The following is an 11564-nucleotide window of genomic DNA, read 5'->3' as shown; positions in this document are numbered from 1 at the left end:
TAGCCATGCAGTCTACATATTCAAACATTTGTGATACAAAATGAGTCGTGCTGAAGAGCTCAGTGACTTCAAGCACTGTACCGTGAGTTTGACACCTATTCAACAAGATGGTATAAGTGTAGACATTTAGGAACAACAGTAACTCAGCCATGAAGCAGAAAACCATGTAAAATCACAGAGCAGGGTCAATGACTGCTCAGGCTGCATAAATATCACCATCGCAAGCTGATCCCACAAGTGTTCAATGGGGTTGAGGTCAGGGCTGCAGGCAGGCCATTCCATCCTCTCCACACCCAAGTTCTGGAAGTAGACTCTGATAAACCCTGCTCTGTGGGGGTGAGTGTTTTCATCTTGGAGGATAGAGTTTGGTCCCAGACTGTGGAGATATGGGATTGCCACTGGTTGCAGAATTTCATCTTGATGTCTCTCTACATTGAGATTGCCTCCAATCATGACAAGTCTTGTTTTTCCAGTGAGGGAGATACCGCCCCACACCATCACACTGCCTCCATCAAAACATGCTACTCTACTGGTGCAGCAATAAGCATAGCATTTGCCACGTTTTCTCCACACTTTGACCAGTGAGTCTGGACTCATCACGGAACATAACGTTCCTCCACATGTTCAGGTCCCAGTGCATGTGTTGCAGACACCAGTGCAAATGGGCCTGATGGTGAGCTCAAAACAAGAGCCAACTGCAACAGCAAAATAAGCTGTTTGGCATTGGCAGAGAAGATTTGGCAAATTTTCATGGGCACAACCAACATACTCAGCTCTGCTGCTCATCCCACAAATGCATGTTCCTTACAAATGTGGCTCCATTTAAAAGGGAAATAATCAGGCTTTCCAACACTATAAGATTTGTTGCCAAGAAGCATTGTTATAACAAAGAAATACTCTCCCAAACAAATTTCCTCACCTTTTGTGCTAAGTTTACATGTATTTTAATATAATGCCATTACAGTCTCTGTTAGTTTAATGGTCAGGCGTCCAAATACTTCTGTCCATATGATGGATCTCAAGACTGCTTTGAGGGATTTACTTTCAAATTGGTCCAGATGTCCACTCTGACTCAAGGATTAAAAGCCAATCCTTATCAGTGCCAATTCATAACCATAGTTACCACAAAATACTTCACAAAGAGGGCAGGTCTAGACTGTAGTGTTTGTTATTAATCCACTTATTAATCCACTATAGGCTCAACCTTTAGCAACAGTTGATTACAGTGGCAAGGAAAAACTTACCTTTACTTGGTGGAAACCTCACACAGAACCGGAGTCATATTGCACAGCCATCTGCTAAAGCTGTGTTGGGGGAAAGAAAGAAAGAAAAGCACAAAATGAGAAGAGGAAGATTCAGGGAGAGAGGGGATGAAGGATTTTAGTTTGGAGATCAGGAGTCAAAGGTCAATGTCTTTCGGTCTCTTGTTTTCCCTTGCTTATGAATGCATTATCTCAAGAATGCCTTCAAACTCAACTATCTTCTTATCCAACTCTCTTCTTATCGACCAGTGTACTTGTGTGGCAATGCTATAACTTACATAGACCAGCCTGGAGCTCCAATTTAAAATTAAAACTTAGCAAGAGCTTCTGTTTAATTTCATGTTGACATGACCAACAAACTGATTCACCCTGCTATTTCCTTAACCATTTCTTATTAGTTCAGAACCAAAAACAGAAATGAAGAGTTATCTTTTGGAACTTAAAGGGGACATATTATGCAAAAATCACTTTTTCAGGCTTTTCTAACACAAATATGTGCCACTGGCCTGTCCACAATCCCCTCAAATACCAGAAAAATCCATTCCCTCTCCCCCTGTCTTTCTCCATCTTTCAGAAAATCTGTGCTGAAACAAGCCGTTCTCAGATTTTACATCTAGTGACCACACCAGGGGCCTAAGCACCCGCCCCCAGGTTTGGTTGGCCCTCCCCCACTTGGAGGAAAGTTCTGCCCTCCGCTACTGATCCTCTCAGCTACCAGCTGAGATGCTGGATAGTTCAGTGGGTTACCCTGCTGACTACAATCATGGAGATTGATGGTTCAAATCCCAGTCTAAACAGTTGTAATATATGTTGTAATATATGCATCCATTTCCTGAGAGGGGTGTGGTCATAGACAGAGTCAGATAGCTAATTACCATTTAAAGCCACAGCCACAGAAATGGCTCGTTCTGAGAAGGGCTGAAACAGAGCGGTTTATAGACATGCAAAAATCCAATACTGGAGTGTTTTTTCAGCAACAAACTTCACAGGCATGTTTTGGGGACCTCTAAGACCAATATAAACTTGTCTTAAAAGGGTAAAATATGTCACCTTTAATAAATCCTCCTGATAATATAAAAAATAATAATTTGTGTGTATTATATCTCTTAGATCAGCAATTTTCTTTCTGAAAAGAGTGTAATTAATCCTCAAGCTTTTGCAAATAAAATGATGGGGATTGAATGACCTTCTTTTCCGTTTCTTAGAGTATAAATAATGCCACAGGAGTCAGATCTCTTTAGTCAACAAATCCAAATGAAGAACACATAACCCTATGCCAATCCAACAGAGTAACCGGCTCTGTCAGGCAGTAACATAAACTTCCCAGTCCTTAACGAAGTCATGAAGGCAATGCATGTTGAAGCCACTCAACATAGTTGGTTGTTTAGACCCGGGCTCGAATGTCATCTTAGTGGCAAAGTGTTGGGCCAGAAGTGTTAAAACCAAGCGTGGTCATATGAGAGCATTTGCACTTAAGCAGTCTTTATTAATAGTTCTGTTTGAGGTGTTGATGGCAGCTGATCAAAATGCTGCCACTTGCGTTGGTGGTGGGAGCACATACGTATGGTTTAAATCCAGTTGAGCAAAGGTGTCCATAGAGCATCATTGTTTAACCTGCTCTCATCTCATAACCTGCAGTTTAAATAACAACGTGGCTAAGTTTTATCACGGACCACTGTTCTATGATTTTATTACCTCCGCCAAGGAGGTTATGGATAGGGAGGGTTTGTTCATTTGTTCATTTGTTGGTTTGTTAGCAACATAACTCAAAAAGTTGTGGATGGATTTTGATGACATTTTCAGAAAATGTCAGAAATGGCATAAGGAAGATTAGATTTTGGGAGTAATCCGGATCACCGTCTGGTTTCAGGAATTTTTTAAAGGATTCTGTACTTTTGGGAGACAGGGCTAATGGCGGAGGTCTGCGCTCTCCGAGTGCTTTTCTAGTTTAGTATTAGACTAAAGCAGGTTGTTTCGTTTACCCTTACCTAGACTCTACTTCTTCATTCTCTTTCTAAGCTTTTTCTGCAGAATTTTCCCTGTCTTGCACGGGTCTGTAGAAAGACGGAATGTGTTTAAAGGTTTCGTTGCTGTGTGGTAGGATAAGTAGGAAAAAGACGTCTATGCCAGTGGTTCTCAACTGATGGGTCGCGACCCAAAAGTGGGTTGTGGAGCAGTTTTCAGTGGGTCGTGGCAAGGTGTCTGAAAAAAAAATGGCAAAAGTTCTGAAGTCCTTATTGTATGCATTGTTACATCATTGAAACCCGTTTTTACTGTGAAACTGGGTAAATTTAAATGTTGATCAATATTTAAACTAATTTATCTGCTCTTCTTTCAATAAATGGCTACTTTTCCTATGATAATGAAGTAATTTCATAACCTGACATGCCAGATGGATTTGTTTCACACATCTATCTGGAAAACCTTCGATATACAGCGTTTGGGAAAGGGCAGAGCCTCTGAAAAAAAAACTCGAAGGGTGACTGGATGAACATTCTGTCTGTCACATTTTTACATGCCAGTCAGAGCAACAAAACACATGATGTAGTCACTACTGAGGTGTACAGTACATGACTTTTGCCATTTTTGAAAAGAAAACAACTCACTGCTGTTCTTTGTTCTTCTTTTAATAAAGAAAAGTCATCAAGTTCTGATAAAACTGGTGCTTTAGCAGCATCCACGCTAATGTCTTCTGGCAAAACGGCCCCAACCTCTTGTTGCTACCTGCTTACATCATGACTCTGCTGTGCCTGAAAGTACTGCCCCTCGTTGCTGATTGGTCCTGTCACCTTCTAACAGGCCCAAACAGTTCAGATGGGAGCTTTGCAAGATGGATTGCCAGTGAGAAAGACGGAAACGAGCGTATCCATCTGCTTTGCAAGGTTAGCAATTTCACAAGTTCATTGGAAAATCAGCAAAATTGAAACATAATGATGGGGAAAGAACGTATAAAATGTGTCAGTTTTGTCCCTTTTCTTCTTTATATCAAGTGTTTTGGTCCAATCATGCTACAAACTACAACATATTCAATTAACTAAATATGCATTGTTGAAAATTTTAGGAAACTTGGGTTGCGATCTGTTTTCAGACAGACTGGCGGGTCTTGAGGCTGGACCAGTTGAGAACCACTGGTCTATGCTTTAGTATGGTGGGCAGTGAGAGCTAGCCTGGAATGGGAGTATAGGATGCCAAAGCTCCCCATTCAGCCTTCCTGAGGTGTCCTGGGACCAACTGGATGAAACACTAGTGAAGTGCAGTTCCCACTTGACAGCCCCAGTGGTGTTTTGGCTCTTGCTAGCCATCAGTTCACAAAGTTGACTTGTGTGGGGGGATTAGAGTGGGTTTGAGTGTCTCTCCACTGAGCTTTTATCCTTTAACAGGACAGATGAGCCTTGTGTTTATTTCAGATTTGTTCCCTTAGGCCTGTAAATAAGAAAACCCACACAGTCAGTATTTATTCATTCATTCAGAGGGTACATTTTACTGGGGTTAAGAAAATGTAAACTAGCATAATCAATACATGTTTTAACACATAGTTTACAACAGTTCAAGTGCACCTGAAATACAAACATCATAATCGTGTTAAATCCCTAGAAATACCACTTTAAGAAAAAGAACTTAAGCCACAGCTCAAATAAGGGATCAACTGCTCACACAGCCAAGGCCAAGGTGTTATTTCAGTGAGAAACTTCTTTAAGGGCTCACTGACAGAAAAACCCTCAGGCATGTTCTCTGTAAAGCTACAATTCAGACTTAAAACAACAAACTAAAACAAACTTTCAAGCTCCAGCCTGAAATGACAAAAAGGTCTATCATTTTTCCTGGCATGTGTTTGAACAGACCCATTTAGAAAAAGAGAGGCCCATACCAGATGTACTGCTTTGTCACTGCCTTGTCAAGTGTTCTGTGTACCCTGGGTCTCTATAAGTAGCTCCCTTGTTGTATATATATATATTGTACTCATTGAATACAAAGGCATGTTTCTATTCACTGGCTGGGTATGATGCAATTATTCCTTTACTAAGTGGTTCCTCTCCTGTTGCTAACTAACTCTGACAAATGCCCCTTTAATGTTATATTAAAGGGATAGTTTCATATTTTTGAAGTGGGTTCAGATGAGGTACTTGCCTACAGTAAGAATGTTACCCACAGGAGATGTTGGTCAGCTCAGCCACTTCAGCGAGAAATTGGCAGAAGGACAGTCACAGAAGCTAAACCATGTACTGTAGCAGACGCTTTTTATTTTGCAAATGAAAAACCAATGTTGGCATAAATGTAAAGTATATTCAAAGATTCACTGTGCTTTACTTTTCCGCTAGAAAGCCCCTGTGTTTCAGTACTACTCTGGCACCCCACCCACCCTCCCTCAGTGGAAACTGGAGGACAGGACAGATCCCAGGTTACCTGGTGGTGCAGATGTGTAAACTTTAAGCTCACATCCACAAACCTTAAGACTGGCTACAAGTGGGACTTGGTGAGAACAGTACTTAAGGACTTTTCTGGATTAGAGAAGACTTGCGGCTCACATATGCCTGTAGTCTGCCAAATTCACCATTCAGAGCTCCTGACAGAAATGAACACTGTTACAGACATCCTTTAAAATATCACACATTAATATGAAAAACTAGAAGTGAAATGCATTTGAGTGAGTTTTCAGCTCATACAGTATTTGTTAAAAAATGCATAAAGACACAATCCATGCTCCTCATGATATATTTACTTGATGAAAACACAATGTGTCTGGTGTTGGCGAGGAAAACTGAGCTAAACAAATTAATGGCTGTTACTATGCTGTGATGGATAATCTTTTAACATTTGTACTCAAAATTGTGATGATTGCTGACTAGGACCCAGATGCAGGGCAGAAGCCAAGGTTATACTGTAGATGAAAAGAGTTTATCTACAGGAGACAGTAGTGCAAACAAAGGTGAGTTAGCTGACTGGTGGCAGGCAGAAGCACTGGCAGGGTGTAGGAGACACTGCAAGAGACAAGGACAACAAAGCACTAGAAACGTCAAAAAGTCACTGTAAAAAGTTACTTGTAAAACCCACTGGATCTGAGGTTAAGAGAGCTGAGTTACCACACATGAAGCTGAAGGGATACTCTGGCATCTGAAGACTCAACACCAGACGGTAAAAAGGAAACCTTGTTTGCCCAAAGATTGGCTGCAGCTGTGACTGACCAGTGCTCCTTCCCTCCCCAACCAGGCCCACAGTGAGAGAGAAAAAAGTTAAAATATTCTCAAAATTTAAAACATATCATCAGTCTACTGAACAAAATTTAAGCTGAGTTCTTGTCACACTACATATCCATATTCACTAGCTGTTTAGGCCGCTGTCAGCGGAAGAAGACATATGTTATACTGGATGCGGGATGCTTAAGTAGTACTAAATCAAAGGGACTTACTAGTAGAAAAGTAAAATGCTTTGAATTTTAGCCAAACAGTGGACAATTACTCTGCTTTTTGATTAAGTTTTTTATTCTAGCTTCTGTGCCTGTCCTCCTCAGTCCTGCTCACAGAAATGAGCTGGGCCCTTGAACAGCCCTTATACATGTGTTGGATCAGTAAGAGTGATACTGTCCTTATACTAGACTCATACTGTTTTAGGAAAAAATGTTTTTGCATCTCCCCATGCACGCGTGGGTTCTCTCGGGGTACTCCGGCTTCCTCCCACCACCAAAAACATGTTCATTAGGTTGACTGATCACTCTAAATTGGCCGTAGGTGTGAATGTGAGTGTGTCTGGTTGTCTGTCTCTATGTGTTGTCTGTCTCTATATGTCAGCCCTGCGACTGACTGGCGACCAATCCAGGGTGTACCCCGCCTCTCGCCCAATGACAGCTAGGATAGGCTCCAGCCCACCCCCGACCCGGAACGGAATAAGGGGTATAGAAAATGGATGGATGGATGTGTTTGCATTTTGAAACAGGCTAAATTTGACTGAAGCAGCAAAAAATACAATATGGCATTTCACTGAATTGGTATAATGGTGAGTGTTTAGGTCAAAATAAAGAATGGTTGTCACAGTGGTTTGGTAATGCAGAAGGCCCCTGAAAGTCTCCCCCACCCCCCATGGGTGGCCTTGCCCATCCTGGTTTCTAAAGAAAGTGACTGTGCTGACTAACATCTCCTGTTGCGAATAAACTAAAAAATAAAAGTACTTGTTAAACCACACTTCAAAAATACACGGCTATGCCTTTAATGTCAGAAATTTTCAGACATGCATGTGTGACAGGGCTTACTGTGCTATGAAAATTACATTGGTGATATTGTTTGATCTGCTATAACTGCAATCCTAATCCTAGCTGTACTTAATATTGAAGTTTGACTACGTGTTATAAGCACAATTGTAGCCTGATTTAGCAAACCCTACTTGGTAAATGACAAACAAGGACACATCTAAGTGACCTCACAACATCCCAATATAAAGTCTAGCATGTCTGACTTTATTTTCTGCCTCCTACGATTTGTTTCATCATGTCAGTGACTTTGCCATTGTTGGTATGGAGCACTCAGCATGTGCAAAAATTACAACCATAACCAAACAAATAGTGAGGTGAAAGATGAGCTATGAAGTTGATGCTATAACATGAAATTATGGGACCAAGACAAAGTTTGTCGAGCTCTGGCATCAACATCCCTGCCTTCATGATGTACTATTGAATGAAGACCAAGACAAACTGAAAAAAGAGAAATGCTGGCACGAAATCACATATGCACTTCAGTGAGTACCTGTCATTAAGATCAGCGTCAAGCTAGTTTATCATCCATTGTACATACATGCATCATGTATCTTATCTATAGGTGTGATCCAGCCCAGCCTTTCTCCAACACTTTCACACTGGTGGTGATGCTAGGTGGGGTACAGATGTGTAGTCTGGCATATCTATAGGTCAAGTAACAGCATGAATGTATGGCTCTTTGATCACTTGACATGACCATCATAACTAACAAAAGAGTGTGCAGTCTGACCTACAAGCAGGGGACAATGAACAAAAGCATCCAAAAAAGCAGTTTCATCCCAATGACTGGCAGATAATCCAAAGAACTAAAACATGCAAGGCTAAGGGAACAAAGCAATGGATCAAAAGTTAGTTGGGTTAAACACTTGGCATGAGGTGCAAAGACAAACTTGCACTGAGTCAGGAAAAGACAAATACTCAGGGAATTTGAGACTAATCAGCCACAATTGTGAACAGAGAGTGAAAACAACAAGGGTAGGTGATACCATGACACAGATTGGAAACACACAGAGGCAAGTGCAGTGATGACGTAAAATGGGAAATGAACACTATAATCAATGAAAGATATAAGCTGACTACCAGAGTTGAATAGCAAGCATCAATTAAAGATTCAAAATATTTTGGTTGCTTCACAAAGTATGAACGTATTCACCCATCCATGCATTATCTACACCACTTGGCCAAAGCTCGATCCAAAGGGACAACAGGACTTAGTTGGAGTCCAGTTGCCCCTCTAGATTGAGCTTTTGATACCCATGACCCCATATGAATGATAACCTTCTCAAGCACACAGCTAATTGCATTTGGGTTGCTGGGGTGGAGTCAATCCCAGCTGTCACTGGGAGAGAAGTTGGGGTACATGCTGGTTGCCAGCCAATCCCAGGGCTGACATACAGAGACACACAAGCAATCACACTCACCCATATGGGCAATTTAGAGCCACCAGCTAGCCTAACAAGCATGTCTTTGGACTGTGGGAGAAAGCTGCACTAGCTAGAGAGAACTAGCACATGCAAAGTCCACACAGGAAGGCCCTGTCCAACCACAATTCAAATGAGTTAATTAAGTCATTCAGACATAGTATTTACATAATCATCTGAGGTTCCACAATGTTCTTATTCTTTGGGCAGTGATGCATTTTTGAAATAATTTTTCTGAACATAAAAGCAGTCTTCTGGTATCAAACTCTGCACTTAAATAATATATATCAAACCTGACACACCAGATAGACTTTAATATATCCATGCCATAGGGTGTATTTCATCTCCATCTGGGCAACATTCCATACACTGTGTTTTGAACGTTGGTTGTCTCCAGCGAAAGGCAATCAGCATACCAAGACATTTGGGAAATGTAACACTGCTTTCCACATTATTATGCAAATGACATTTTTCTCTTATTTTCCTAAATATTAACGCAAATGACAGTCAGAATATTTTTCAAGTCATCAGTCGTTAGAGCGTTATTTAAATGTTTTTGAACAAACTTCATCATGATAAGCATTATTTTTAAAAATAAATAAAAACCTCAAAATGCACTGTTCCACATTAAACCGCAAAACAGAGTTTTAGAAGATTTTATAGGTTGTAAAGAACTGAAAATGGTCATTCATTGAATTTGCAGCATCAGGAGGTCATATTTACTGAAATCAAAAGCTATTTCAATCAAAAACAGAGTTTTAAGAGGCCAAGTTCCATGTTAACATAGGAGCCCTTTTTTAATATCACCTTCACTATTCTTGCATCCATTGAACTTATGAGATTTTGGAGAGATTCTGCTTGAATTTCTTTGCAGGATGTCAGAATAGCCTCCCCGAGCTGCTGCTTTGATCTGAACTGCCTCCCACCCTCATAGATCTTTAGCTTGAGGATGCTCCAAAGGTTCTCAATAGGGTTGAGGTCGGGGGAGGATGGGGCCACACCATGAGTTTCTTTCCTCTTATGCCCATAGCAGCCAATGACACAGAGGTATTCTTTGCAGCATGAGATGGTGCATTGTCATGCATGAAGAAAATTTTGCTATGGAAGGCACGGTTCTTCTTTTTGTACCATGGAAGAAAGTGGTCAGTCAGAAACTTTATATACTTTGCCGAGGTCATTTTCACACCTTCAGGGACCCTAAAGGGGCCTACCAGCTCTCTCCTCCTGAATCCAGCCCAGAACATGACTCCACCACCTCCTTGCTGACTTTGCAGCCTTGTTGGGACATGGTGGTCATCCACCAACCATCCACTACTCCTCCATCTGGACCATCCAGGGTTGCATGGCACTCATCATTAAACAAGACCGTTTGAAAGTGAGTCTTCATGTAATTCTGGGCCCACTGCAACCGTTTCTGCCTGTGAGCATTGGATAGGGGGGCTGAATAATAGATTTATACATGACTGCAAGCCTCTGGAGGATCCTACACTTTGAGGTTGGTGGGACTCCAGATGCACCAGCAGCTTCAAATACTTGTTTGCTACTTTGTAATGGCATTTTAGCACCTGCTCTCTTAATCTAATGAATTTGTCTGGCAGAAATCTTCCTCATTATGCCTTTATCTGCATAAACCTGTCTGTGCTCTGAATCAGCCACAAATTTCTTCACAGTATGATGATCACGATTCATTTTTTATGAAACATCAAATGTTTTCATTCCTTCTTCAAGGCATTGCACTATTTGAGGCTTTTCGGCAGCAGAGAGATCCTTTTTCTCTCCCATATTGCTTAAACCAGTGGCCTGCTTAGTAATGTAGAACGGTGCATTTTGAGGTTTTTATTTAAAAAAAAAAAAAAAAAAGTTTGTTCAAAACATTTGAATTATGCTCTAATGGCTGATTACTTAAAAAATATTCTATCATTTGCATTAATATTCAGGAAAATAAGAGAAAAATGTCATTTGCATAATAATGTGGAAAGCGGTGTATAAAGACATGGTTTGATGAGTTCGGTGTGGAAGAAAACGACTGGGCCACACAGAGCCCTGATGTCAACCCCACTGAGCACATTTGGAATAAACAGAAACAGAGATAGTGAGCCAGGCCTTCCCGTCCAACATGAAAGCCTCATAAATGCGCTACAGAATGAATGGGCATGAATTCCCACAAAAACAATTCAGAATGTCATGGAAAGCCTTCAAAGAAGAGTTGAGGCTGTTATAGCAGCAAGAGGGAGGAAACTAGATATTAAAGTACATGTATTTGAATACAATGTACACCTGGAGTCCAGTAAATGATGTTTTTTAATGTTTTTTTCTTTTAATTATCAGAATCTTGCACAGGTGTATGGCTAACCTTACTGGAATTTAATAGTTAAGAAAAAATATGATTCTGAGGTAGGTTTCTCCAGGCAACTGTCTTAAGAACAATTTTCCTGAAAATCTTGTGAAGATTTTGGTGGATGTTTGTCAGGATCTGGTGAAGAAGTCGTGAAAACTGCATGACATTAAACCTGATTTCCAGGCCTGGGGATATTTAAAAAAAATATTTGTATATATATGAAAAACCTGCAAAATGAATGTTAACATCAGTTTCTCTTTGACTTTTTTGTTGAATATGTGCACAAAAATGCACGAGAA

Source organism: Cheilinus undulatus, linkage group 4, assembly GCF_018320785.1.
Source record: "Cheilinus undulatus linkage group 4, ASM1832078v1, whole genome shotgun sequence".
In the NCBI taxonomy this organism is placed as follows: domain Eukaryota; kingdom Metazoa; phylum Chordata; class Actinopteri; order Labriformes; family Labridae; genus Cheilinus; species Cheilinus undulatus.
Note: the sequence above shows the minus strand (reverse complement) of the source record.